Source organism: Vulpes lagopus, chromosome 20 (genome assembly GCF_018345385.1).
Source record: "Vulpes lagopus strain Blue_001 chromosome 20, ASM1834538v1, whole genome shotgun sequence".
Taxonomy (NCBI): domain Eukaryota; kingdom Metazoa; phylum Chordata; class Mammalia; order Carnivora; family Canidae; genus Vulpes; species Vulpes lagopus.
Genome location: NC_054843.1, coordinates 25852958 through 25879738, shown reverse-complemented (window position 1 = coordinate 25879738; position 26781 = coordinate 25852958). Strand labels below are relative to the sequence as shown.

Genomic DNA, 26781 nt, shown 5'->3' with positions numbered 1-26781 from the left:
AGAATAAAAAGGTCACTGGCTCAGGGTCTCTCTGAGATAACAACTGATGAAATTTAAAAAAAGAAAAAATATGAGCCTGAGTGGCTCAGTGGTTGAGCATCTGCCTTCAGCTGGGGACTTGATCCCGGGATTCTGGAATCAAATCCCGCATCGGGCTCCCGACATGAGGACCCCGGTTCTCCCTCTGCCTATGTCTCTCTCTGCCTGTCTCTGTGTGTCTCTCATGAATAAATAAATAATTTTTAAAAGAAATCTTTAAAAATAATAAAAACCACACAAACAAGATCAGATAGCACCATCCCCTGCCCTGCCCTCAAGGTCAAAATTATAATACTTTTGGTAACAATTCAGAATTCCTCTTTATCTTCGACTGGCCCCATCAGTGAAAGTTTAAAATCATGATATCTTTTAGACGTCTATACTTGTGTATATAGATACATAAACTTGTATTAGATGACAACTGACTTTTTTTAAGTCCAGGTAGAGAAAGAAGCAATCTTTTAAAAAAAAAATACTTTGTTTATTCATGAGACACACAGAAAGAGGCAGAGACACAGACAGAGGGAGAAGTGGGCTCCTTGCAGGTTGCCCCATGCGGGGCTGGATCCCCGGACCCGGGATCATGCCCTGAACCAAAGGCAGATGCTTAACCACTGAGCTACCCACGCATCCCAAGAAGCAATCATTTTTAACTAAAATCCTTTTATGCTTTTTGATTCTGTTCAACTTGCTACCATTTGGCAAAAAGCAAAAATATCCATGCCATCCAACCCAAATCTTATTTCTCTATGACTGTAGTATATCTTCCATTAAAAATAAAAAGATGAGGTAGTCAACCTGGGGAACACTTTGACATAGCTTTCATTGGGAAGCAGGGTGATGGGAAAGAGAACACCATATACAAAAAGGTAATTAAACATATAAAGGTTTTCTTAAAAAGAGAGAGAGATGTTATTTTCAAGAAAAAAAAAAAAAAAGCACAGAAAGCCCTAAGTCAAGCCATAGCCAAAATCATGTTCTATCTAAATAGGTAAATTTTCTTTTTTTCCTTTACTTTTTTAAAAATAAAATCTCTCTCCAAGAGGGTCCTGGGTGGCACAGTTAAGTGTTCCATTCTTGGTTTCAGCTCAAGATTGGTTCTCAGATTGGTGAGCCCCACTTTGAGCTCTACACTCAACCCATGGGGCTGCTTGAGAAGCTCTCTCCCTCTCCCTCTGCTCCTCCCACATGCCCTCTCTCTCTCTCTCTCTCCCTCAAATAAATGAACAAACTATCATCACTTTTTTAAACTCCCCCAGACTGGGCATCATCTTCAGACTCTTCATCCCCTGATTTCTTAGGTGGAGAGTCTGCAGAGGTTTTCTTTCTGGAGGGTTTTCTTGTTCCTCCTCTTCTTCTTTGGGAGGACGAGTCTTTTCCTTTGATGCCTCTGAAGCTGTGAGGTGACCTACTTTCCGTTTGCCTGTCACAAGGCCTAGTGTCCCTGCAGCCTTTAGTCTTGGTTTGGGCATTTTCTTTTCATTTTTCTCAGGTTTGGGCTTCTTTTTTTTTTTTTTTCTTTTTTAGGTTTGGACTTCTTAACCATCTTTTTGTTTTCCTTTTTCAAGCTGCCATAGTCAGTGCCATAATCATCTTCCATTAGGAAATCATAATTGCTGCTAGAATCTTTCTCCTGGAATTGTGCCCCATCCTCCTCTGTTCTTCACTGCCCACATCTTCCATGAGCATCTCTCTCTGTTTGGAAGCTGTTTTAGAGGCTGCCTGCCCTTTCTTGCACACATTCTTATGGGCTTCTTTTTCATCATCCCTGGCCTCTGCTGAGTGAGAATCATCCTTGGTCTTCACATCTTTTTATTCTGAGTCTTCACTATCTTCCTGTGAATTCTTTCCTATCACCTCTTATTTTTAGCTTCTCCAGGAAATGACTGAATTTTCTTAGCTGTAAGGCCTAAATCTCTTCCATAAACCTTCTCAGTATCATTAAATCCCTGGCACCAAATAATCAATGACCTTTCTATTTCTCACAGGCAGAGACATTTTCTCTGTTGAAACAGGATTGAGTCAAGAAGCCAAAGACCAGGCCTGTCACCCATCCCTACACGCAGTCAGCACATCGCCTTTCAACTTTGGCCCATGGAGCTGCTGCTGCCAAACCCCAACCTGCTGGCTTCTCAAATTCTGCCACTTCTTGGTTCAGGGCCCCTTAATCAGGTGAGCCCCCAATGCACCCCTAAACTCTGCTCCCCCATCTCTTCAAAAAGGATGCATCAAACCTGCCCTTATAATTACATTAAATGCTAGTAGATTAGACATTCCAATTAATAGATAGATAGATAGATAGATAGATAGATAGATAGATAGATAATAGATAGATAGATAGATGATATATCCAACCAACTAGAAACACAGAAAAATGTTCAACTCCTAATATGGCACCATTCGAAGAAGAAACCAAATAGACACTTAGTGTCAATTTGACTTTAGACACTCTTCACTCTGACAGTGATGTATTATGACTGAAGCCAACATACATTCTGTATATTTTCTGCTTTATAGGACCTCAGCTCCAATATCCAAGTGCTTACAGGGTATTGTATTTTCAAGCATAAACAGTGCCTCAAACCAAATGACTAATTTTATAGCGAGAAGTATGGCAATGTGCAAGCAACAATGGAACCCACTGGTCTTAATGCATACGTCACCACCAGAAGCTGCCAAACTGACCTTTCAGTAGAGTAGCTTATTGAAGTTGCAACTGAGGCACAAGTTCAGATATGGTAATATGTGAGGATGCATACCACCCTCAAGGATACAATATACATTCTTTAATTGGCAACCAATTGATGGTTCTGTGTCTTGACCTAATAAAAATCTTGGGTCTACAAATCAAAATGCAAAAGTGAAAATATTTACCTAGTTACCATCACTTTTCTTAATTTGTGCTTCTGGTCCTGGCAACACTAACTACAATAAAAGACCTTTGGAGATCCTGGTTTTCCAAAAGGTTAACTCTTCTTTTTTTTAAGATTTTATTTATTTATTCATGAGAGACACAGAAAGAGAGAGGCAAAGACATAGGCAGAGAGAGAAGCAGACTTCATGCAGGGAGCCTGATGTGGGACTGGATCCCAGGACTCCAGGATCATGCCCCAAACTGAAGGCAGGTGCTCAATCACTGAGCCATCCAGGCATCCCAGGTTAACTCTTCTAACTGGTGCCACCGAGAGTCTTGAAAGGTTCTATTAAAAGCCCCTCCCCAGTCAAACTTACAGACAAAACTCGTAGGTGTCTGTATTTGGCCCTCTTTGTTTTTCTAGATCATGGTGCTCTACCTTCTCAGAAAATGGACCACAACTACAAAACATACTCGCCTCTAGTTGAACCACAGCCCCCATATGTGACAAGCCCTGGACAGAGCCCCTTGAAAAAACTGTCACCTCCTGCTTTACCTGGCCAAGAGCCACCCTCCCCCATGGGTACAGCTTCAACCCTCACACATCCTTAAAATCTCGTAAAAGGCCCAGCCTAAAAGAAAGTCAGGGCCTACATCTCTTGATATCTAGCCCCTATCCTCCTTTGGAGAATGAATAAACTCTGTCCTGCTTATTGCTCAACTCTTGGTGCAATTCTTTGCCACCTGTGTCACTGGCTACCCTAAAAAGTCTCAATAGATTTTATTCTCTGTAAATTGTATGAGAACTTTGAATTCAAGTGCCCAGAAAAAGGCAAAAACATGGAGGTGCCATGGATCTGAGGAGTAGTGTCCCCAAATATCACAAGGAGCTAGAGCTACTGTTATACAGTAAAGGAACAAATTTAGCACTCAGATGGCATACTTCAACGTTTTTTGGTGCCCCATTTGCACAACCTTACTACTTAATGAATAAGTATAGCAGCCACATCCAAAGAACAGTATGGAGACCAGGGCTCTCAGTACACTCAGATATTAGGTTCTTCATCATGCCACTAAGTAAACTTTCTAAATGAGTTTAGTTTTTAGTCAAAGGTGAGGGAAATCTAGAATGGCTGGTAGAGGGTGAAGATGATGAGTATCAGTTGTGGCCAAGAGACTGCTTCAGTTCATCTCACTAAACTTCCTATGACACATTTGCCAGGGAAGGCCCATCAGAGTCCTAATGGATCTGTTCCCAGAAATTTTATGAAGTAAGTGGATTTAAGTGGCACAAAGGATGAACTATAGTGGACTCAGTCCTGTGCAACCCAGCACACCAGCCCTTTAGTACTGAAGGAATCATTCTTCTAGCTGCTGGAAGTGTTGTTAGCAGATAGCTGTCAGATGTAAGCTCTCTCTGCAAACTGCTCTCAGCTAGAAAGAGCAAACTCATTCAAGGCTACATGTCCTCCTAGTACAACCTGAAACAAACAACTGATTGATAAGGGCCTTAAAAGTCGGGTCACTTTATTTCAGTTCAACTCAACTTTGAAGGTCTATCCCAGATTTTGATATTCCCATCTGACAAGCTGGTGCGTGTGTTGTAACTGCATTTTAACCCAACTTCTCCTAACTAATCCCACTTGCACCACTTTCACCGTAAGTAGGTTTAAATCCCAAGAGAACACTCTGCTATAAACTTTCTGCAAGCTAATCTGTCTCAGAGTTGGATCTGTAACTCCCATACACAGAAAAATACAAAAATTTTGATGAAAAGACAATAAAGAATATCTAAATAAGTTAGCATAGATATTAAATTAAATATTGCATGGGTCAATACTGCTAAGATATCCCATAGTGTCCTATGAATCAATGTGATTCCATTAAATTTTTCTTGCAATTTTTTTTGTAGAACTTGGGAAAGTGGTTCTAAATTATATATGTAAATAATAAGTATTTAGATGGTCTAAAACAATTCTGACAAAGGCAGATTTGAATAATTTATATTACATGACTTCAAGACTTAGAATAAGATGTATTAATCAAGACAATTTAGATTTGTGTAAGGATGAACAAATAAATTCAAAGAAACTAAAGAGACTTAGAAATAGTCCTAATACATACACTCAATCAATTAATTTTCAACAAAGACATTAAATACAATATAGTGGAGAATAAAAATCTTCCTGCCAAAAGATGCTAAAACAGGCAACATTCATAAGGAAAAAAGAGACCATCATTCCCTAACCACTATTTTACTACATACAAAAAATAAAATCTGAGATGGAGGGTAGGTCTGAAAATACACACCAAAATCATAAAGCTTATAGAAGAAATTGTTGGAGAATCTCTCCTACCCCTTTAACTTTCTTAGATAGAACACAAAATGCATGAACTACCAAAAAAAAATGGGATAAATTGGATACCATCAAAATTAAAACAGCTGCTCATCCAAAAACACCTGTTTAAAAAAGTGGAAAAAAGGCAAGCCACAGCCTAGGAAAGATATTCAGAACACTTACATCTGGCAAAAGAATTGTGTCCAAGATATATATAGATCTTTTACAATTAATTAACAACAATAAAAGAACCAAAAAATTTTAAATGAGCATAAGACTTGAATAAACCCCATACAAAGGAAAATAAGGAAGATATACAAAAGGCAAATAAACACACACACAAAAATGCTCTGTATCATTAGTCATCAAGGAAATGCAAATTCAAAACACAATGAAGTATCACTTCACAAACTATAATGGTTATAATTAGAATGTTTGACAACCTGAAGTACTGACATTTTGGAGGAACCAAAATTCTCATACATTGCTGGTGGAAAACTGGCTATTTCTTACAAAGCTAAACAGAGATCTATCCTTTAATTTAGCAATCCCATTCCTTGGTATTTGCCCAATAAAGCAAAATACGTGTCAAACAAAAGATTTCTTTAAAAATATTCATATTTATTCAGAATGGCTCAAAGCTGGAAATAATATAGATATTCATCAGTAGTAAAATAGATAAACATGCTGTATTCATACAATGGATTACTACTCAGTAATAAAAAGAGTGATCAAAGAACTTGGATGATTCCACTTAAGAACTTGGATGGTTCCAAAAATGTTCCCCACTTACATGAATTTTTATAACAGACAAAACTAATGTCACGATAGCAATTAGACAATAGTTGCATCTGAGGGTTTAATTGACTCAGGAAGGAAAGGAAGAAAGTTCCTGGGGTGTTGAAAATATTCTACCCTGATAGGGGTGTGAGTAGCATAAGCACATGCATTTGTCACATACTCTATACTTAAGATGAGTCTATTTCCCTGTATAAAATTATACCTCAAAAAATTTAATAAGAGGTAGAATTAAATGTTGAGAAGTCACTAAGAGGCAACACATTGGAATATTTCTGGGCAGGTCAAAGCCAAATCATAAGGGGGTTGTTTTTAATGACCATGTAACTCAACGTTGTCTTCTTTTCCTCCTTATAAAATATTTTGTTTCTTGTCAGTCAGCAGATAACTATTTGATGAGCATCCACTATATACTAAGCATAGTAATCTCAGGTTTTCTCTGCCTAGTAGGTCACAGCAGATAGCTAGCTAGTTAATTAACTTACATGAACTTCTTAATATTTGTAAGAACATTAAGAAAATTAATACGGAAGAATAAAATCAACTGTTGAAAATTGTTCCATCAGTGATGCAAGAGTTGGGGAGATATTTTTCATTTGGGAAATTCCTAGCTCTCATGAAATAACTGAAGTCATATTCTTCAAGTTGAATCCTTTTCAATCCTCAAAGAGTTTAATGAAAGCACAAAAACAAAATAAGACTCATCAAGAGTAGAGTTTTATTTCACTGTCACGTTGAGTATGCTTTCCTGGAAGTTTAAGCATTATGGAAGAACTTGATAAATATGGAGATTTTGAGTCCCTATCTTGAAAACTATTTTAGTAAATATATGCTGCAGGGTTCTTAAAATAGTAAAAAAACAAACAAACTAGCTTTTAGACATAAATACAGAAAAAGTCTATGAAAAAAAAAGAAAAGTCTATATGGAAGATTGTTATAGACTGTGTCCCCACAAATTTCTTATGTTGAAAGCTAGCATCCAATGTGGTAGTATTTGGAGATGAGGCCTCTGGGAAGTGAGTAGGTCATAGGGATAGAGTCCTCATGAATGGAATCCTTAAAAAAGACATTGCCCTTTCCCTCCACAAATGGACAAACACAAAGACACTGAAAAGACAACCATATAAGAACCAGGAAGCAGAATCTCACCAGCCAATCTGCCAGTGCCTTGATCTTGGACTTCCCAGCCTCCCGATCTGTGAGAAATAAGTTGTTGTTTATAAGGCACCCAGTGTATAGTATTCTGTTATAACTGCTCGAGTAGATTAAGACAGAGATCATCGCAGACAAAAACCATGGCTGTGTGAATGATTTTTCTCTTCCTAGGATTTACATCTCCCTCTTGGTTCTCTTTTGTCTCTATTTTAGCCTCCAGGGACACCATATTGTCTCCTTGAGGCAAGACCCAGAAATGGACAAGAACTCCTTTCCCATCTTGCTGCTTTCTTAACAAAGAAAAGGTAAAATTTGAAAATTACTTTAACTAAGACCTAAGGAGAAAGTAAAGGGAAAAAAAGTAAAGGAAACTAAAGAAAATGCAAATTTAGGAAATGCTCAGCCTAATAAAATACAGATTTCTGATTCAAACATAGTTAAATCGAAGCCACAAGTTAACTGGTCCAATTTACCAACAGTCAGGCCAGGGTTTTGCTCACTTCCTTCAACACATTCTACTGATTACAGATTCATTTAGGTTTGGGGGGGGGAAAAACACTCCTTCTAAACTTACAAATTATTACTTATGGAAGTTAAATCTATTATAAATTCTAATTAGATATCCCTATTTTTGTTGTCATCATCGTTGTTTTTAATACAAAGCTGAGATAACTGGGGAGAAGCAGGGTTAAGCAGACAATTTTGGAGCAAAAAACACGGTAGGGAAACAGGTCAGAGTCTAAGCTTTTAGCAACTCCTTGCGTGCCATACTGTAGGCCTGAAGTGTCCTATAAAAAGCAACTAGTCCTTTTTTCACTCAGAGTCTTTCTTTAGTCCCCCATTTAAAGACTCTCCCTCTCTTCTCTTGGCTTTTTAATTCGCTTTGTATGGCTTCTTCTGAACAGTGACTGAGTTGGCTGGTCTGTGACTTGGCTATAAATTACTCCCCTGTAAGTTTCCTCTCATTTGATTGGCTTCAATCTCTATAGTCTAGCCTCTTCCCAGATCTTGGCCTAGACTCCAAAAAGACTGCACTACAGCTTAGTCTGTGCTGAGGGGCTTCTCCTTGTCTGAAAGTTGACTCAGATGCATGAGGAGATGAAATACAGAACTCTGTATGAGCAAATCACTATCAGGGCACAGAGTATGTGAGCAAGGGTTGTGTCGGGGGATTCTAAGTTGAAAAGGAATAAAGAAAGGGAAGAGACTGTTAGAATTTTGTCTGACCCTGAGAATTGCATCTGCTTACAGCACATATCGAATTTTTTTTCTCTGATGACATGAATGCCAGTTTCTGCCCTCGAGAGTGTTTAAGTTATCTTGGTTCCCCACACACCTCACTGCTTTTCCTCTATGATCTTGAAGGGACCTTCTTTTGCCCCTTCCCAGGATTTAATCCTTGGCTTTCTGCTCTCCTCTCTGAGCTCTATTTAAATCATTCTTCCATTTATACATTTTAAAATTCTGTCCCCATGCTTTCAATTTCTAACTCTGTTAGTGTATGTTCAGCACTCTTCCTCCCGCTATTTTCCTTGAAAACAAACGTCACTTGACCTATGGCTCCCAATAGCTACCTTCCTCCTGCTGATAGAATTATTTGCTGACAAATTTATTGGAAAGACAAGAATTATTTGCTGACAAAATTATTTGAAAGATTTTACATCCAAAGCATATGTTTTCTTTTTGTAGTTTCTTACATACTGCCATCTGGTTTCTGTTCCTGCTTTATCTCCCTCTACATTCTCTCTTAGACCTCCTTGCTGCATTAAAAACTAGAAAAGCTCCTTCACTGCAGACCATGAAAATCTTTTAATAATTTCCCTTCTTCCTGAGTTGCTTAAACCAAGTGGAGCTGGGATATATTACAAAGAAAAGGAGTACTAATAAAGCTAGGTATGAATTGGAAAGCTGCCTCTCTCCTAGTCCAAGTTAACATGCCTTTATTGAGGTCTTACTATATCCCAAACACTTTATATAAATGCTAGAGAAGTGAAGGGGAAGGGGAAAAGATGGATTGTTGAATTCCCAGATGATAACTGAGTTCTTGAAAAGAATTCAAGAAATTATCATGTGCATTTTACCTGGGTGAACTTGAGTTCTAAAACTCCATTTGCAAAGGCCTAATAGAAATATCTTTGCCACAATCTTCATATCAACAAATTAAACTCATTAGCCTTCTTTCAGTTGGTCCTGAAAACTGATTTTATGTTTTACTATGCAACTGCTTATCACATTTTTATCTTTCTTACATCCCTTTATTTTTAGTTAATCACCAGCTACATTTTCTGAAGTCTGAGTACTACTACACTGTAATGCCTCTCCTGGAATTGATTTACCTGAGCTGAGTTTTGCTTTTTAAGTCTTTGTAAGAACAATGTATCATCATGTCAGGAAACTGAAATGTAACATTAAGATCATTAGAAAATACAAAGTGGGATATTTCATGCTGAAAAAGAAATGATCCACCCAAGAAAAAGACATAAAAATTGTGGAACTTTCTGAACCTCACAAAAGAAGAAGCTAACATTTTGACAATCATCATGGGAAAGTTAGCATACTTTTTTCCAGAAACTAGCAGATAAATTTACAAGACTAGGGAGAATTTAAGTAACATAAAAAGTAAACATTACGGCATTCAAAAGGCAATACACATCCAGTTGAAATTCATGTACAGTATTTACAAAGAATGACCACATATAAAGCCACAAGGGAAGGCCCCAAAAGTAAAACTTAAGAAAAATTGGGCACTTGGGTGGGTCAGTGTTTGAGCATCTACCTTTGGCTCAGGTGGTGATCCCAGGGTGCTGGGATCGAGTCCCACATCGGGCTCCTCGTGAGGAGCCTGCTTCTCCCTCTACCCATGTTTTGGCCTCTCTCTCTGTGTCTCTCATGAATAAATAAAATATTTTTTAAAAAATTAAGACAATTATTTTATGCATAAAAGTTATATTCACTATTAAAGCAAAAAAATAGTTAAAATTCAATAATCTTTCAAGTAAAAGAAACAAAAAAAATAAAAATCTGGCAAATTAGGGAGATAAAATTCTGTTATTCTGATAGTGAATATTTATTAGAAGTCCAAGATGCACATCGTGCTGGAAAAAGCTAATGGAAAATATTATACATTTTCCTACTAAAATCAGAAACACAATGATAATTTCTTCTATCGCCACTACTATCTATCATAATATTAAAAGTCTTAGCCAATGCAATAAAACAAGAAAAGAAATGAAATTGGAAGATAATTTATATATATATATATATATATATATATATATATATATATATATATATATACTACTAATATATATTAGAGGGGAAAACTAGTATCTTTATAATAGTTAGAACCAATAAGTGAGTTTAGCAATGTAGGAGGATTAAAGTATAATGTATAAATAATAATAGCTTTTCTAAATCCTCCCAATATAAGTAAAAAACAATCATGTTCATGGTAATAATAATAAGTATAAAGTGCTAAAGAATATACTTCATAAGAAAGATGAATATTCAACTTATGACAGCAGAAAAATTTCAGAGTAAATTTTCAGAAAACAAAATTTAAAAATACGCTAAAACTTATGAAAATAAAAATTCAAACATGACCAACAAAAGTTAAAACTGGATTATATGAAAAAAATTAGGTTAATAACAAAATGTTAGATAAGGGATTTGGGGAAAATAAGAAAAGGCTTAAATAAAATATAAAAAATGTAAAAAGCATATTTAAAGATGGAATAGAAGATAGATTTTAAAATTGAAAGAGGGGATCCCTGGGTGGCTCAGCGGTTGAGCGTCTGCCTTCAGCCTGGGGTGTGATCCTGGAGTCCCGGGATCTAGTCCCACGTCAGCCTCCCTGCATGGAGCCTGCTTCTCCCTCTGCCTCTGTTTCTGCCTCTCTCTGTCTCTCTCTGTGTGTCTCTCATGAATAAATAAGTAAAAAAAAATTTAAAAAAAGAAGAGGGGCACATAAAAAAAAAACTCAGAGTTTCTCTTCAAAAAAATAATAAATAAAAAAAAATAAAAATTGAAAGAAAATATTTTGACCTCTAAAGAGAAAATTATAAAAGCATACACAATGGCATAATTACTCCGTAATAAATAAAGAAATATAGCATCTTCATTGATGGCAAATCTCAACATAGTTTTTTCTTAACTAATATAAAAAGTCATTACAATATAAATCAAAATAATCAATATCTAATAGGATTTAATAGAATTCTGCAGGCTGATTCTAAATTTCATATAAAAGATAAATTTGTAGGCATCTGGAAATGAACAAAAAGGACAATCTGTACCACCAAATGTCAAATATACTTTTAAAAGAACTGTGATATTTATGCAAGAATAGAAAATGAAATCTATAAAACTAAATAAAACAGTCAGAAAGAGACTCTTAATTAAGTATTTGAAAAAGATGGCACTACGTATCAGTGAAGAAAAGAAACATTATTCCACAAATGGTCTTGGAAAATCAATTGAATATTCGGACAAATAAGCTAGGTCTCACCTTAGGCTTATCATAAATATAAATTTTAAGTGGAATCAAGAAAAACATAAAACAAAATATTATAAGACTATGCTTTCTCAAGTGTAGGCCAGGGTGTATAAGAGAAAAAAAGGAAGTTATAAATAAAAATATTGTTACACAGACTAAACCAGAATCAATAGCATGAATTCCACTAATATAGCATTAATAAAGTTAAATGATAAGTAAAGATGGAAGAAGAATATCTGCAATATATATGAGCTAAAATTTCAAAAATCAGTAGTTCTCAAATTCTCTGTAGCAAAGAGTCATTTTTTTCTATTTTTGATCTTTAACAGACAAATGCATTTATAGAATACAATAAAAAATGAATTATCAGGAAAATAAAAATTTAAAATATATATAAGATGTTAACTATTTTTCTTAAATGAGGTTGAATAGTCATAAAATTACTGGGCTCACTGACTTTCAGTTTCTCCACCTACCATTTTGTACACCAGAAATAAATCATTGGTGGAATAGCACAGGTCCAGATAAAACAATCTAAGCTGGTCAAACCTTAAGATGTCCTATAGATTAGTATGAAAATGGCAAAAGGCCAAAACCAAAAATGATCCAAGTTTACTAACATGGAAGTAACAGAAAAGCATAAGTATACATGAAAATAGGCAAATAATTCTTGGTAATCAGGATCTTGCAAATTAAGTGAACAAGACCTTTTAAAAGCTTGATAATATCAAGTCTTAAAGGAAGTTGTAGAGAAAATAAGCATCCATACATTGCTGATGAGAGAATAGATTGGTAAGAGCCACTTTGGGAACTCTTTGATACTATCTCTTAAAATTAGCCAGATACTACCAAACCAAAACTCTGTAATACCTCATGTTTAATTCATCTTATACTCTCATGGAAAACTTCTATATTTTCTCCAGGATACATATACAAGGATGTTAGTTTTGTGATTGTTTATAAAAGCAATACATTGAAGGGGAAAAAACACAAAGGTTCTCAATAGGGGACTATGAAACTTTTATACCATGGAAAACAGATTAAAACTTGTTAGATTAGGGATCCCTGGGTAGCGCAGCGGTTTGGCGTCTGCCTTTGGCCCAGGGCGCGATCCTGGAGACCCGGGATCGAATCCCACGTCGGGCTCCCGGTGCATGGAGCCTGCTTCTCCCTCTGCCTATGTCTCTGCCTCTCTCTCTCTCTCTCACTGTGTGCCTATCATAAATAAATAAAATTAAAAAAATTAAAAAAAAAAAACTTGTTAGATTACATTGACACTTTCTTTTTGAGGATGAAAACAAAATCTCCATAGTACTCTATAGGCAATGCATATAAATACTTAGAAAAAGTATTAAAGTTTTAAAGCAACTAAGTCAGCATTTCTTTTCTTTTTTCTTAGCTTCATTGAGGTACAATTAACAAGTAAAAGTTGTATTTATTTATGGTGTAAAACATGATGTTCTGATATATGTATACATTGTGAAATGATCATCACTATCAAGCTAATTAACATGTCCATCATTTCTGTTGATATTTTAACTCCATGAGTTCTTTGGAGAATTCCTTTATATAACATTCCATATAAAAGCTGTCTTTAAAACCAATTATCACGAAATATGTTATTTTGTCATTAACATGTATTGACCAGTGCTATGGGAGAGAAAAAAATAAAATGATAGTGTAGAGAAATGATATAATACATAAGATAAATTCATGAGTGAATGCTGTAATATTTCACAGAATAAAGAAAGAAATCGTATGTAAGCAGCAGAGAAGATTTTATTTTGTTTTGAATGGGAAAAATAAAAACAAACAAGATAAGTGTAATGCTAATAATGTAATAAACAGAAAACCTGGATTGGGACAAGGTATAGGAAAACGTAACATTAAACTGGTAACCAACTTATAAATAATCTGAGCAAATGTGCAGTGTAGTAAATAATAAATAATAATAAGTAGTAAGATATAGTAAAGAATAAGGAAAAGATAAAAGAATTTCCTAAAGGAATTATTGTGGGATGAGACCAACTCATTGAGGTATTCAGAAATTCATTCAGACATAGTTACCACCCAGACACTTTTGACAAACACATAATTGGAAGAATCCACAATAGACCAACTGCAAAGTTAGAGGATTATATTGAAGATGTCATCCTAACTTCAGCCAACACCAGAGGCATCTTACATATTTATTAGTGCTATCACAGTCCTTCACTACTACACTATTATTTCAACTCCATTCAACAAATAGAAATATTAATGATAATAAAAGACACCATCTATTTTAGTGTTTCCCATATGCCTGACACTGTAATAAATAGTTCAAATACTCATTTAATTCTCATAAAAAGTAAAGGTAGAAATTAACATCCTGTAATCATACAGCTAGTAAGCAATGGAGATATGAATAATTCAGGGTTTTTTAATCCAAAGCTTATTTTTAATTGCCATTTTGATACCTCTTAGTTTTATTAATGTTTGTACAACACTATACAGCATTATTGCCTTTAAAATAATTTGTTACATGGTATGTACCCAGCCCTACTGAGTGTACTTATGAATTCTGAGAATTAGTAGCCCTACCTTCAATGGTATACATACACTGATGCTTAAAAGTTTATGATTAAAAGAATTTGAAGATAAAATGCTGGTTTAATGGTCTTTGTCTTCTCCCCAGTCTCTATCATAAGACAGGATGATAATAGCCTTTCATCATCTCAAAGGAGTGCCAAAAAAAGCAGGACAAATCCTAGGGGCTAGAGGAATTCAGGAAGGGGAAAATTAAAATAAATTTAAATGTTCTGTGAAAACTCATAAAATGGGAAACTTATACAAACTATTCATGGACCAAAAGTCAGTTGTATTTTGCAAATTCATAATGCTTCTTTCTCCCTCACCATATTAGTTTCCTAGGACTTCTATAACGAAGAATCACAAGCCAGGGAGCTTAAGCAACATACATTTATTTTTGGCAATGATGGAGGTCAATATCTAAGATCAAGATGACAGCAGGGCTTATTCCTTTTAAAACCTGTAGGAGAGAATCCTTCCTTGTCTCTACTAGCTTCTGGTGTTTGCCAGCAATCCTAGTTGGTCCTTGCCCTGTGCTTATCTTTGCCTCCATCTTTATGTGGTCTTTGCCTCTGTGTGTTTGTACCTCTGTCCAAATTTCCCTCTTTGGTCTATCTTCCTCACTACAGCTCTTCTGCATTCTCCTGGTCCACCTGAGCTACCCAAACAACCCCTAACCAGGCCTGCCTCCTTCCCCTCTTACCCGATCCAGTCCATTCTGACACATTAACCTGTCGTCTTTCAACATGTCAGTATGATGTCTCACCACCACCACCACCCAAAAAAAAATCCTAAAGTGGTTTTTTTTTACACTTAAGCTGAAATCCAAACTCTTGTTTTAAAAGATTTTATTTATTTATTCATGAGAGACACACACAGAGAGAGAGAGAGAGAGAGAGAGAGGCAGAGACATAGGCAGAGGGACAGCCTGATGTGGGACTTGATCCCAGGACCCTGGGATCAGGACCTGAGCCAAAGGCAGACACTCAACCGCTGAGCCACGCAGGTGCCCTGAAATCCAAACTTTTTACTGCTTCTCCAACTCTTTGCGTCTCCTGGCCTCCACCTGTCTCTTTCACATGATCTTTAAGCCATTCTTTCTTCACTGACTTTTTAGTATTGCTCTGAAATCCTGTTTCTTGCATTTTAACCTGGATAATTCCTTTTCATGCTTGAGTCCTTAACTCAAATGTCACTTCCTCAGACGGCTCCCCACTGACTCAGTCTAAATTAGCCTGCTATTCTTTCTTATAAATAGTTCTTTTCTCTCCCAGTGCTCACCATAAATAATATAATATACAATTTCACATTTATTTTGGTGCTTACTTTTCTTTTATCACCCATACCCACCACCTTGAAAGCTTATAGAGAAGTAGAGAGTTATTTCTTTATTCCCAGAACTTAAGCACAGCACTCAGAGGGCAGCAGATGCTCAACAAACACATATGGACTAATTAGATAACTGAGTAAAATAAGGATGGCAAATAAGGAAGGATCCCAAAGCTAAAAATGACCATGAAGGAAGAAGAGAAGAAAGAGAAGAAAGAAGAAAAAATTGAATTGAATGTAAAAAAATAAAAAATTTGGAAATTTATAATTTACGTATAATTATACAATTATACATTTGGAAAAATTTATAATGCTCATTTTATAAAAGCAAGGAAAATATTTTCTACAAAATATTTTGTAGATAAGCATGCCAGGTCATCATTCCTTAATTCCTTTTTTTTTTTTCAGAATTATGAAGACAGAATAGTGTTTTAAAGTCTTTTCTCTAAGCAGATTACTATCACTATGATATCATATGTTAATACAATTTAATATTCAACTACAAAAACATGGGCTGCCTTATTTGCACTATGCTCTCTCACAATATAACAAATGGGATTTTCTTTCTCCATAAACCTTTTTGAACCACTGAAAGAATTTCACTTCTTCTGGATGTGAGGTGAGGCCAGATGGTTTCTGAATAGTTTTAAAAAACAACAACAACAACAACTAGAGAATAAAAACAGAAAGCAAAGTAATCACTTGTGTTTGTAATTTATGTGATATAACATAAATAATGGTAATGTGCCATGTTCTTCCCACAGGCATCATTTCAAGGCTGAGAATGAGGTTCCAAGGTTGAAGAGTCAAATATTGGTTCTCTGTGGGCACATGAAATGAGTTTTTCTTCCCTACCCTGTCTTTTCATTATGTCTGTATCAGTGTCCTGTTGCAGAGAAAAGAATCTACTCTAGTCAATATAACCAGAAGGGATTTACTTGAGAACGTTAAATGCCACACAAGATCATTAGGAGTGCTGAAGACCCTGACTCTTGATGAGGTTTTCAGGAATCATTCAGAAAGCTACACTGCAGAACTGGGCTGTCCTTGCCACTGTCCAGAAGCTGTAAGAGCAGGAAACTGCATATGACATCAAGAGGATGATGCTACAACATCTGCCAGCTCTAAGGCCACACTACATGTGCCAATAGCTGCACCAGTAAAATGGACTTCTGGTATCCTGATTCCCTAGCCATATGACTTAGTTTGAAATAAAAATTTTGTCCTAGTTCATCAAATCAAAGGACTTACAGCACCTATAGAAATATACACACACATACATAACTATACATATATAAATTACATCTAGGAATTTATATATATACAATCACATCCAGAACTATACGACTATAAATTCCATCTAGGAACTGTAGTTTGTTGTTGATTTTTGTTTGTTGGATATACTAAAATGGGGTTAGGGTTTGGAATGTCTGTTGAGAAAGCTCATTCACAGCAGTCATCATACAGAATATGCACCTTCCTCTTTTCTACCAGTGAAGAGGGACTACACAGGTGACTTACGACAATAACAAACAAGATATGGATGTTCTGGGAGATATTTGATATATTTCTGTTTTACTTTCCACAAAGTATAGGCCTTATTTTAGAGATTCAAGTTGATACTTCGATATTTATAAATAGTTATTAAATTACATTATTGATTGCAATATCAAAAATTTATTGGCTTTTTAAAGAAAATATGAAGTTTTTAACAGGTTAATTCAAAACAGTTAAGCCTCAGTGCTATTGACACTTTGGCCAGATCATTGTCTCTTTGAGAGGCTGCCCACATTGTGGGATATTTAGCAGCCTGTGTGGCTTCTACCTACAAAATGCCAGTAGTTCCATCTTCCCTCAGGTGTGACAATCAAAACTGTCTCCAGCTATTGCCAAGTGTCTGCTGGGGAGAGCACAAAATTGTCCTCAGTTTTGAACCTCTGGTATATGTGGGATCACATATGAGAGAGACTGCCAAATCCCACTTCAAAAAATAGAAACAAAGAGTAACATCCAGAAAACATAATTTTTATCTCTTGATCATTTTCTATTCTAAATTTTAGAAATATGTTTTCCAATTTTATGTTTTTAGAAAATATTTTTAAAGATGAGCCTCATCCAAGTTATTAGCACCTGTTTGTACATTTTCCCCTTTACACAAAGTAGTTTCCCTACATTATGAGGTAATTCAACATAATATAAAGAAGTACCTTTTAAGTAATCCTATTTTTATATGCAACTATAAATTTGAACTGTGTGGATTTTGCATTTTGTATAAATTTTAAAATAGCATGGCTTCCCTGTTTCTTTAAATTCATTACAATTTTTCATTTATATCACTTAATGCCAATAGTGATGTTAACCTCAAGAAACCAAAATTTTCACTTGTAAAGATACCACTTTCTCACAGAAATGAATCTAGCTATTAAAATGAAATGGAAAAATACTTATTTCTGGCAAATGTGAGAGAAATAGTTACTCATTAATATTGCTTTGCAATAATAGTGATAATGAGGTAAATTATATTTTTAATTCTATCTTCCAGTCATCATCATGTAAGCTCCAAGTCAGACTCTTGCCCCATCCTTAACGAGAGAGAGTTATGGTTCTAGATTTTCTTCTGCTTCAACTTTCTTCAATTAGTAATCATGGCTCAAAATGGCTGGGATTTTCAATGGAATGGATTTTCAATGGAACCTCCAGAAAGAGGTTCTCGAATTCTCAACTCTGGTTACACAATAATCTCTTTGATAGGAAACACTGATGTCTAGATCTCATCCTGAGGGCATCTGATTTAATTCATCTGGGGTGGAGCCTGGCCATAGGTTTTCTTTTAGAACTCTCTGGGTTCATCTAATATACAGCCAACGTTGAGAAACATTATTGGAGGACAATAGAGCTCAACTCTGAGAAAATTATATATAGTTTGAAAAAGTCCTTTGGATAATTTTCATATAACTTCTTTATGGGAATACCCTAAGAATGAGCTTCCCATGAACCAAGGGTCTTCTTTTCTTGTCTTTTCTCTCTTTTTCTTTCTCTGCTCCACTTACCCCAAAGATGGAAGCCTGAAGAAAAACAAGACTCTCAATGCAGAGTCAGAAAAATTTTGTGTGGCATAGGATGCTTTCTTTAGTCTCAGGGTGAAATCTGGGAAGATGAGGCCTAGTGTCATGATTGACCATAAAGTTCCAGGGAAAGTGTGGACAAACAAGAAGCGCAGGGCCCCTAAAAGTAGACTGGGAAAGATTTTCTGACCCTGCCTCCAGGATACTGGACTGTCTCTGCCTCAGTGGCCTGTGTACCATAGACACCAAAGGTCACTCTGAGAGCCTGACCTCACAGCTGCTAGGCCAGCTTCAGTCCTATATAATGTATGCTCCAGATTACAGAACTTCTTCCTTGTAGGACTGTGTGGCCATAAGATGAAGACTGCTACATGCCTTTTCTTATCTGTGAAGTAAATAGACTAAATAGCAACTAAAATCAGTTCCTGATTCAATAATTTATAATCCTTCCTTGCAAGATTTTCTGCCAAGTGATTAATTACTGTTATGATCATTGAAAACCCAACGACATATATAACGTTAAACTCAGAGGTTTTGGATATTGCTTTGCCTTCAAAGTCCATCAAATTTTCCTCCTCTACTCTCAGCTCTGTTTCACCTTAGCATTTCCTTTTCTGAGATAGTTAGGGTGATAGAGTATTACTCTTTCTATAGAGGGAAATTAATGGGCTTAGTGTGAAACACAGAAGACAGGGAATAATAACAAATATAACAATAAATAACAATTTAAGTAACAGAGAAAAGAGAGAGGAGGAGTGAGATCATAGACATCAAATGCACATAATTTTTAAAGATGGGAACCTGGAATAACAAGGTGTCAGTAAGGTCAAGTAGATGAGGATCTGGTGTTGGTCTGTAAATGGATTGCACACTCTCTGCCAGCCCCCAACCACAGAGAGCTGCCACATGCTCTCCTGCCACTTTGACAACTCCCCTCAGCACTTCTCCTCCTGCAGAGAGTCATGAGTAATAACCCCAAAGCCCCTGCAAAGACATCCCTCACCCCCACTGTGGGCAGGTGCAGTCATTCAAAATACACACAAATTCCATGGAGAAAAAGACATTATGACGGCATTGCAATCGATCTCCTCACTGCTAAAGAAGTTAAATCCACATGACCTATATTCATGTACAGATTAGCTCAGATGGAAAAATGAAAACCAGTGACAGTGAATCATGCAGCAAATACACAGGAGCTCATAAATAAATAAAATCCCTGCGGGTAGGAAACTCAGAGTGGAAATAAGAATGTCTGATAAAATGAAAAAAGAAAAATTGGAATCAAAATATCAAACTTTGGGGGAGTGGGTATAAAAGTCTTTCTAACATCTGAAATATATCTTTGCCCTGGATGAATTAAATCAGGGAGGTTGTACCAGTAAGCAAGCAACAGATACAATCTAAATTTGGGGAGCTGAATAATTCTGTTCTGATTGACTCTACAAGAGAAAAATAGACTAATTACTTTTAAAGTTCAAAGATTAATAAGTAAAAAAAACAACAAGAACAACAACAACTACAACCCTTTATTTTAGCCCTCCAGTCTTGGTCTCTAATAGCAACCACTGTTACAAACTGGTTTCCAAAAACATATATGCACCAAATATATATTTTTCTGCTACAGACCCCTTTCTTGCTCTAGAGTCCACTTAATACCAGCAAGCTTTTATATCACCTTGTAAATGGGCTGAAACGGTACTCCAAATTGCTAAATCTGCTGCCTTCAGAATCCAAAGAGGCCTGTCCATTACTGTGTTGCTTGTGAGTGGCAGGGGTTTTAAGAAGCAATCTTTTACTTTTACCTTAGAGAAGAATGTTTCCAAGTCCTATGAAACCCAAAAGACTTTGACTACTCTGAAAGGGAAAAAAATCATTTTGCCTTGTATCGATAAATATTCCTTGTTATATATATTTGCCTTTTCCCCTAAGAAACCCCCAGTTAACATTTTTTTGTGAAGACTTGCAGCATATTTGATCCACCGACATGAGATTTTATATAATACTGTTTCAGGATAAAGAAAATACTTTAAGCTAAAAGCTGCATGTAAATGGACACAACTGTGAGATCCGCTTATCGTATCATACGTTGCACCCCTCAGAATCTGTCAGCCTGATATTTCAGCATGTTGGCTTCTTAAAAATACAATTAGCATTATTCACTTTCGCCAAGATATAGAAACAACCTAAGTGTCTGCTGGTGAATAAACAGATAAAGAAAATATGACATAGAGATATACACACACATAGATCTTCCTTGACTTACCATGGGGTTGTAGTCCAATAAACCCCTCATAAATTGAAAATACTGCAAGTTGAAAATGCATTGAATACACCAAACCTACCAAACCAGCAGCTTCGCCTAGCCTATCTAAAATGTGCTTAAAACACTCACATTAGCCTACAGTTGGTCAAAATCACAGGACACAAAGTCCATTTTGTAATAGACTCTTCAATATCTTATGTGATTTCTTGAATACTGTGCTGAAAGTGAAAAACAGAATGGTCGTGTGGGTATAGAATGGTTATTAGTGTATCAGCTCTTTACCCTAGTGATCACATGCCTGCCCAGGAGCTGTGGCTGCTGCCACTGCCTGGCATCACGAGAGAGGATCATATCACACATAGCTAGCCCAAAAGATCAAAATTCAAAATTTGAAATATGGTTTCTACTTAATGTGTATTGCTTTCACACCATCATAAAGCTGAAAAATGTAAGTCAGAGACTTAGCATATTATTCAACTACGAAAAAGAAGAAAATCCTGCCATGTGCATACAACATGACATGGATCTTAGGGGCATTGTTCTAAGTAAAATAAGTCAGACAGAGAAAGACAAATATGTATCACTTATATGGAGAATCTAAAAACATTGAACTTGAGGCACCTGGGTGGCTGCTCTAAGAGATCAGCAGACAAGATGAGGAGTCAGCATGCTAGTGGGAATAATTAATGTTAACAATCAGGAGGAATCCGGTCTTCTGAGTGCTTCCAGGCACAGTTTTAATGAAATAGGCACAAATAAAGAATTCCAGGATAAAAAGCGTTTGGTAACCAGTAGCTCAGACAGCTCATAATTACAGGTCTGAGCCACCCCTCCAGTAAGACACCTCTATAGCAGAAATGTTAGCCAAGACTGAGGGCAATATAGAATGGATTCTTGAAGTGGGTATGATGATTATCAGTTATGGACTCTAGACCAACAGCTTCATTGAGAGCTATAACTCAACCAACTAACTTTCCTTTTGTAACTTTTCCTAGGAAATTTGACCAACTATAATCCTTAAGAAGCATTTACCAAATGGGAATTTGCCATAAAAACTAAGCCGATTTGAGCAATGCACAATGACTATAGTGGATAGTATGGTATATCACCCAGATCCCTCATCAGGGCCAAATAAAAGCTGTGGATGACATTATAAAGCTGGATATGATAAATGCTGATAGTTTTAGCTCTACTTCAAACTAGAAACTACCCTCGACTACAGGGACTTCCCTCACTTAAATTTCACGTTCCCTTTCCAGGAAGGCCATGATCAATGACTAAGTAATGCAGAAATACAATCCTCCTCTCCATTTTGCCACATTTTGGTGTAACTCTAAAGGACCAGCTCAGGCCAAAGTTTTCTGTAATATCATTTAAGGTCTCAGTTATAATCCCATGGCAGATCAGATTCTCCTTCTTCCTAAACCTTCCATTCTCAATTCCTCACTCTCCAGCAAACATTCTGCACACGTTCCTCCTCAGAGTATGTTTCCTGGGAACCTAACCTAAAACATCATGAGTATGTCTCTAGTCAGTAGAAAAATATCTACCTCACTACAATGCCTAAGTGGGGTGACTGGGTGACTCAGTGGTTGAGCATCTGCCTTTGGCTCAGGTCGTGATTCCAGAGTCCTGGGATCAAGTCCCGCATCAGGATCCCCCCAGGGAGCCTGTTTCTCCTTCTGCCTATGTCTCTGCTTCTCTTTCTGTGTCTCTCATGAATAAATAAATATTTTTTAAATGTCTATATAGTTTTCTATTGTATCTATAATTTATAACAGCATAATTTACCTAATTAGTGAGTTAGAAAATTCTTAAGGCAACCAAGACTAGATCTCATGGTGATAGCAAGTGTAGATTATAAACGTAACCAGTGAGCCAAAAATTTAGCCTCTTTATCACTGAAGATGACTTACTGTCATTCACAGGGCTTGTGGTTTATTTAGAATAACTGAGTCAAAAAAGAAACTGACTTTATTTTTTGCTGACAGGCTTACATGGGAAAATCACTGATCCCGTGTGGTAATGTATTTCTTCAATGTTACTTTATTACACTGATTGACAGCTGACAGTTAAGTGTGTGTGAGTGAACAGATGAGTAAGAATACAGCAGTACTTGGAATCTAAAGGAGAAAATGTAAAATGGTAAAGTCATTCTAAAGAACCAGGTTAAGGGTTTCTTTTTAAATGCAAGTTTTAAGCAGTCAGATTTTTTATTTATAGCTTTTATTTAAAATCTGTTCTTTAAATATTTTACCACTCCTGAAAGGTCAGTGACATCTATATTCTAATTAGAAGTATGAGAGAGACACAATCCATCTTTGGAGGCCTTTACTGCTACTCAAAACTTCCTTTGTCCACAGACAGATAAAGTTCGTTCTGTTCCCTTCCCCTCCCCAATAGAAGGTTGAGGTACATTTTTTTTAAAGGAGAACACACACACACACACACACACACACAAAACAAGGGGAAATACTTTTAGTTGCTACAGACCATATTTTTCATCCAGTCATGTGTAAATGCAATGCTGCAACGGTGGCATATTAAGTATTTGTAAGTCTTTGGTAGATCACACTAAAAGGACAACACTAATGGGGAATTATCAGACCCAGCTGGTAGGTACTAAAGTTGGTAGGTACTAGACAAAATGTAAAATGATAGACTTTATGCCGTTGGGACTTTTATAACTGTGAAGCTTGTTCATTCTTAGCAGAGAAATCAGGTACAGCACACCTGTGATGCTTACCTTCTGTGTTCATTCTTGATAGTCATCTTCACATTAGCTCTCACTAGATCTTAGAACTCAGTAGATCTTTTTTTTTAATTTTTATTTATTTATGATAGTCACACACAGAGAGAAAGAGAGAGGCAGAGACACAGGCAGAGGGAGAAGCAGGCCCCATGCACCAGGAGCCCGATGTGGGATTCGATTCCGAGTCTCCAGGATCCCACTCTGGGCCAAAGGCAGGCACCAAACCGCTGCGCCACCCAGGGATCCGAACTCAGTAGATCTTAACTAGGTTTGGATTTCCTGAAGACACTTTCCCTGCATCCCTTTCAAGTAGAGGCTATATATTTTTTCACAAGCTAGGTACATCAGGGTTCAGAAGTGAGGTCATTTCTTCGCTTTGTAAACTCTGCACATCCAGGGTCACACTGTGACTCCCAGACTGTTAGTTCTCCACCTTCTCATTAACACTAATGTTCTTTGAGGCTCAGATCCTCATCTCTATCATCTACCGGCTTCCAAGTCACTTCTCATCACTGAATACCTCTGCACATGGCTGACATGATTGCCCAAGTTCCCCCATCTTGGGTGATTTCAAAAGACCATATGGCTGATCATCTAACCAGTAATGAGGCCCCTTGCTTCCTTGTTTTCTTCATATTCAGAAATTGATTCTTCAGATCTCTCTCTGCAACTCATTCCTATGGTCATAATCTAGAACTTTTCATACCCAAATGCTCCACCTCCAAAATCATAGATTCAAGCATCTGCTCTTTCATAATGCCTCTCCTTCAGGTGGTTACTTTACAAACTATTTCTGCTATGCTTATATTCTTTTATTTGTCCTTTTCTTTAAATATCAATCAGTTTTCCCTTTTACTTTATTCTTTTTCATTTCCTTCCTTAAATATTCTTGCCAATCACCTTAATTCTCTGTACCTCTATCGCTTTCCTACATTGACCTGCCAGAGCCTTCATCCTGGATCAACCCTCCTATTTTCTTATATAGTGTCTGCATGTAAGCTGTAGAATGATGCTAGAGAAAGGGATAATTTGATTTTGTTAGATATTTACAGTCACCAGTAGAAAAGTGGCTCTAAAAAGAGCACAGAAATTTCTGATCAAGTTTATCTCCTAAGACTTCTCTTTGTTCATTCTTCTCTTGTGCTCATTTACTCATACTCAAGGAAATTTTATCTTTCTCTCTATATTTACATAGATCAAAAATTATTTTTATAGAGGTGATTGCCATCTCCAGTATTTTTCAGGAATGAGAGGGTACAAAATAAAGAGTTCAGTCAAAGATGTACATGAAATCATAGACACAACTATCTCCAAAGAACCCCAAAATGAAAAGTAAAAGTATGAGTGGCATATGTGGCTGGAGTTTGGTGTATGTACTAATAATGACAATAAAGGCTGGAAATAGTATTTGCCTCTGACACTGTCAAAATTCACTTTTTAGAAAAGGCTTTCCATTTTCCTATTTTAAATTTGAATGACTACTGTTGGTGATTTATGTGATGGTTTTGAGAATGTATCATTGATTCTAAACTAAATCACATGTGACACAGATTTAAGATATTACCTTACATTTTTCTTTTTAATTTAGAAAAGTAAACAATAGTTAGTTTAATCCCTGCTTCAACATTTTTAATCCCTGTACAATCTTGAAAGTGTAGACAATGTATTGTACCTCTCTGAGTCCTGGTTTCCAACTCTATAGTTAGAATAATGGGAATGCTAATACCTCCCTCAAATCGATTATTGTGAGGGTAAAATATAAAAGTCTGTATCATTTAGGCATTCAATAAACAGTAGTTCTTAATAGATTTAATACTGAGCTTCTGCTTTTGAGCCTTCGTTACAATCACAGGTATAATTACCCTGTTTAATTTTGCAGAGCCAACTACAGTGATTTACAAAAACAAAATGAGATATAAATGAGAATTTTATCATCATCATCATCCATAGAAGATAGTGGTTTCTAAGGTCATAAGGTTATTTCATCAGAGGGAAGTAGTCAGGACATGAGTTCTAATCTATTGCAATGAAGTGGTGAGAGTTCAGATGCAAGAGATGTAAATGGTTGTCTATGCTTGCAAATCTCTTGGTTAAATTTCTGGGATAAAACTTCACATTTAACTGCGCCCACTTATTAAATAGATACCTGGTAAGAAACATGTAAGCCTCATCTAGCAGGCTGTTTTGGTGACTCCATAATATAGATTATGTTCTTATGCTTAGTGTGAAACTTTTGTGACCATGAACTTTGCCCTCTAAGAATACATGGTCTAATGAGGAGAAAATCTATAAAGAGATCAATGCAATTTCAACAAAGAAGGTGCTGAGATACGGGTATGCATAAGATACTATGAGAGTATACAGCAGCAATATTTATTTATAGTCAAATTATCACATCACATTAACTTACAGATGAAGAAATTAATAGAAAAAACAAGCAGATATCTGTGTAGATAATAACAAAACCACCATCACCTTAACTTGTTTCTATCAGCAATAAAAGGCTACTGGGATAGTCACACCAAAATTTCTGTTTTCTCAGAAAAACAAAAATGTGTTGATATCATTATAATCTTTTATTATTCCTCTATACACCTTTGAATAAATAGGATGAAAATCTGTTTTCCAAACTTCCAGCTAATATGATTTATATCCCTAGTTTGGGAAAACAAACCCAGCTTTAACCAGAGCTTATTCTCCTACACTCTCCCTCTTTGAAATATGAAGAGAAATTCCAAGCAAGAACAAAACAAAAATCAGGCCACTGTTAATAAATAATTATGAGGCTCACCCCTATTTTTTTTCCTTTTAATGTTAATTTAAAATATACTAGGCATTGTAAAGCATACTAGTAAATACAACATTTTGAGGAAACTTTGGACTGAAATAAATAATATTTTATTCGAAACAAAAGGATAAAAAACAGATGCCACAGGGTAATTTCCTTTTATCCTGGGGGTAAGAAGCAGTCTATTATTTTGGAGTAGAAAAGATAGTGAATGGGATGTTCTAAGCCATACTATCTCAGTTTATCTCATGAAATCATTACAGTAAATAAATTTAATTATTTTTTCCAAAGCCAACCTCTTAGCCTTCCTGTAGAGTTTCATGCTCTTTGTCT

At 36.1% G+C, this 26781-nt stretch overlaps 1 long non-coding RNA gene and 1 pseudogene across 5 annotated transcripts in view; one reads left to right on the top strand and one right to left on the bottom strand.

The window, feature by feature from the left end:
- Positions 1 to 25078, top strand: part of LOC121479281 — a 57646-nt gene extending 32568 nt beyond the window's left edge. For all 5 annotated transcript variants that reach the window (XR_005984709.1, XR_005984708.1, XR_005984707.1 and 2 more), the window contains 3 exons: positions 2028 to 2211; positions 7399 to 7490; positions 16345 to 25078. This is a non-coding gene — a long non-coding RNA (uncharacterized LOC121479281). The remainder of the gene's footprint in view (positions 1 to 2027; positions 2212 to 7398; positions 7491 to 16344) is intronic.
- On the bottom strand, positions 677 to 2037 carry LOC121479279 (annotated as a pseudogene).
- Positions 25079 to 26781: the final 1703 nt, after the last annotated feature.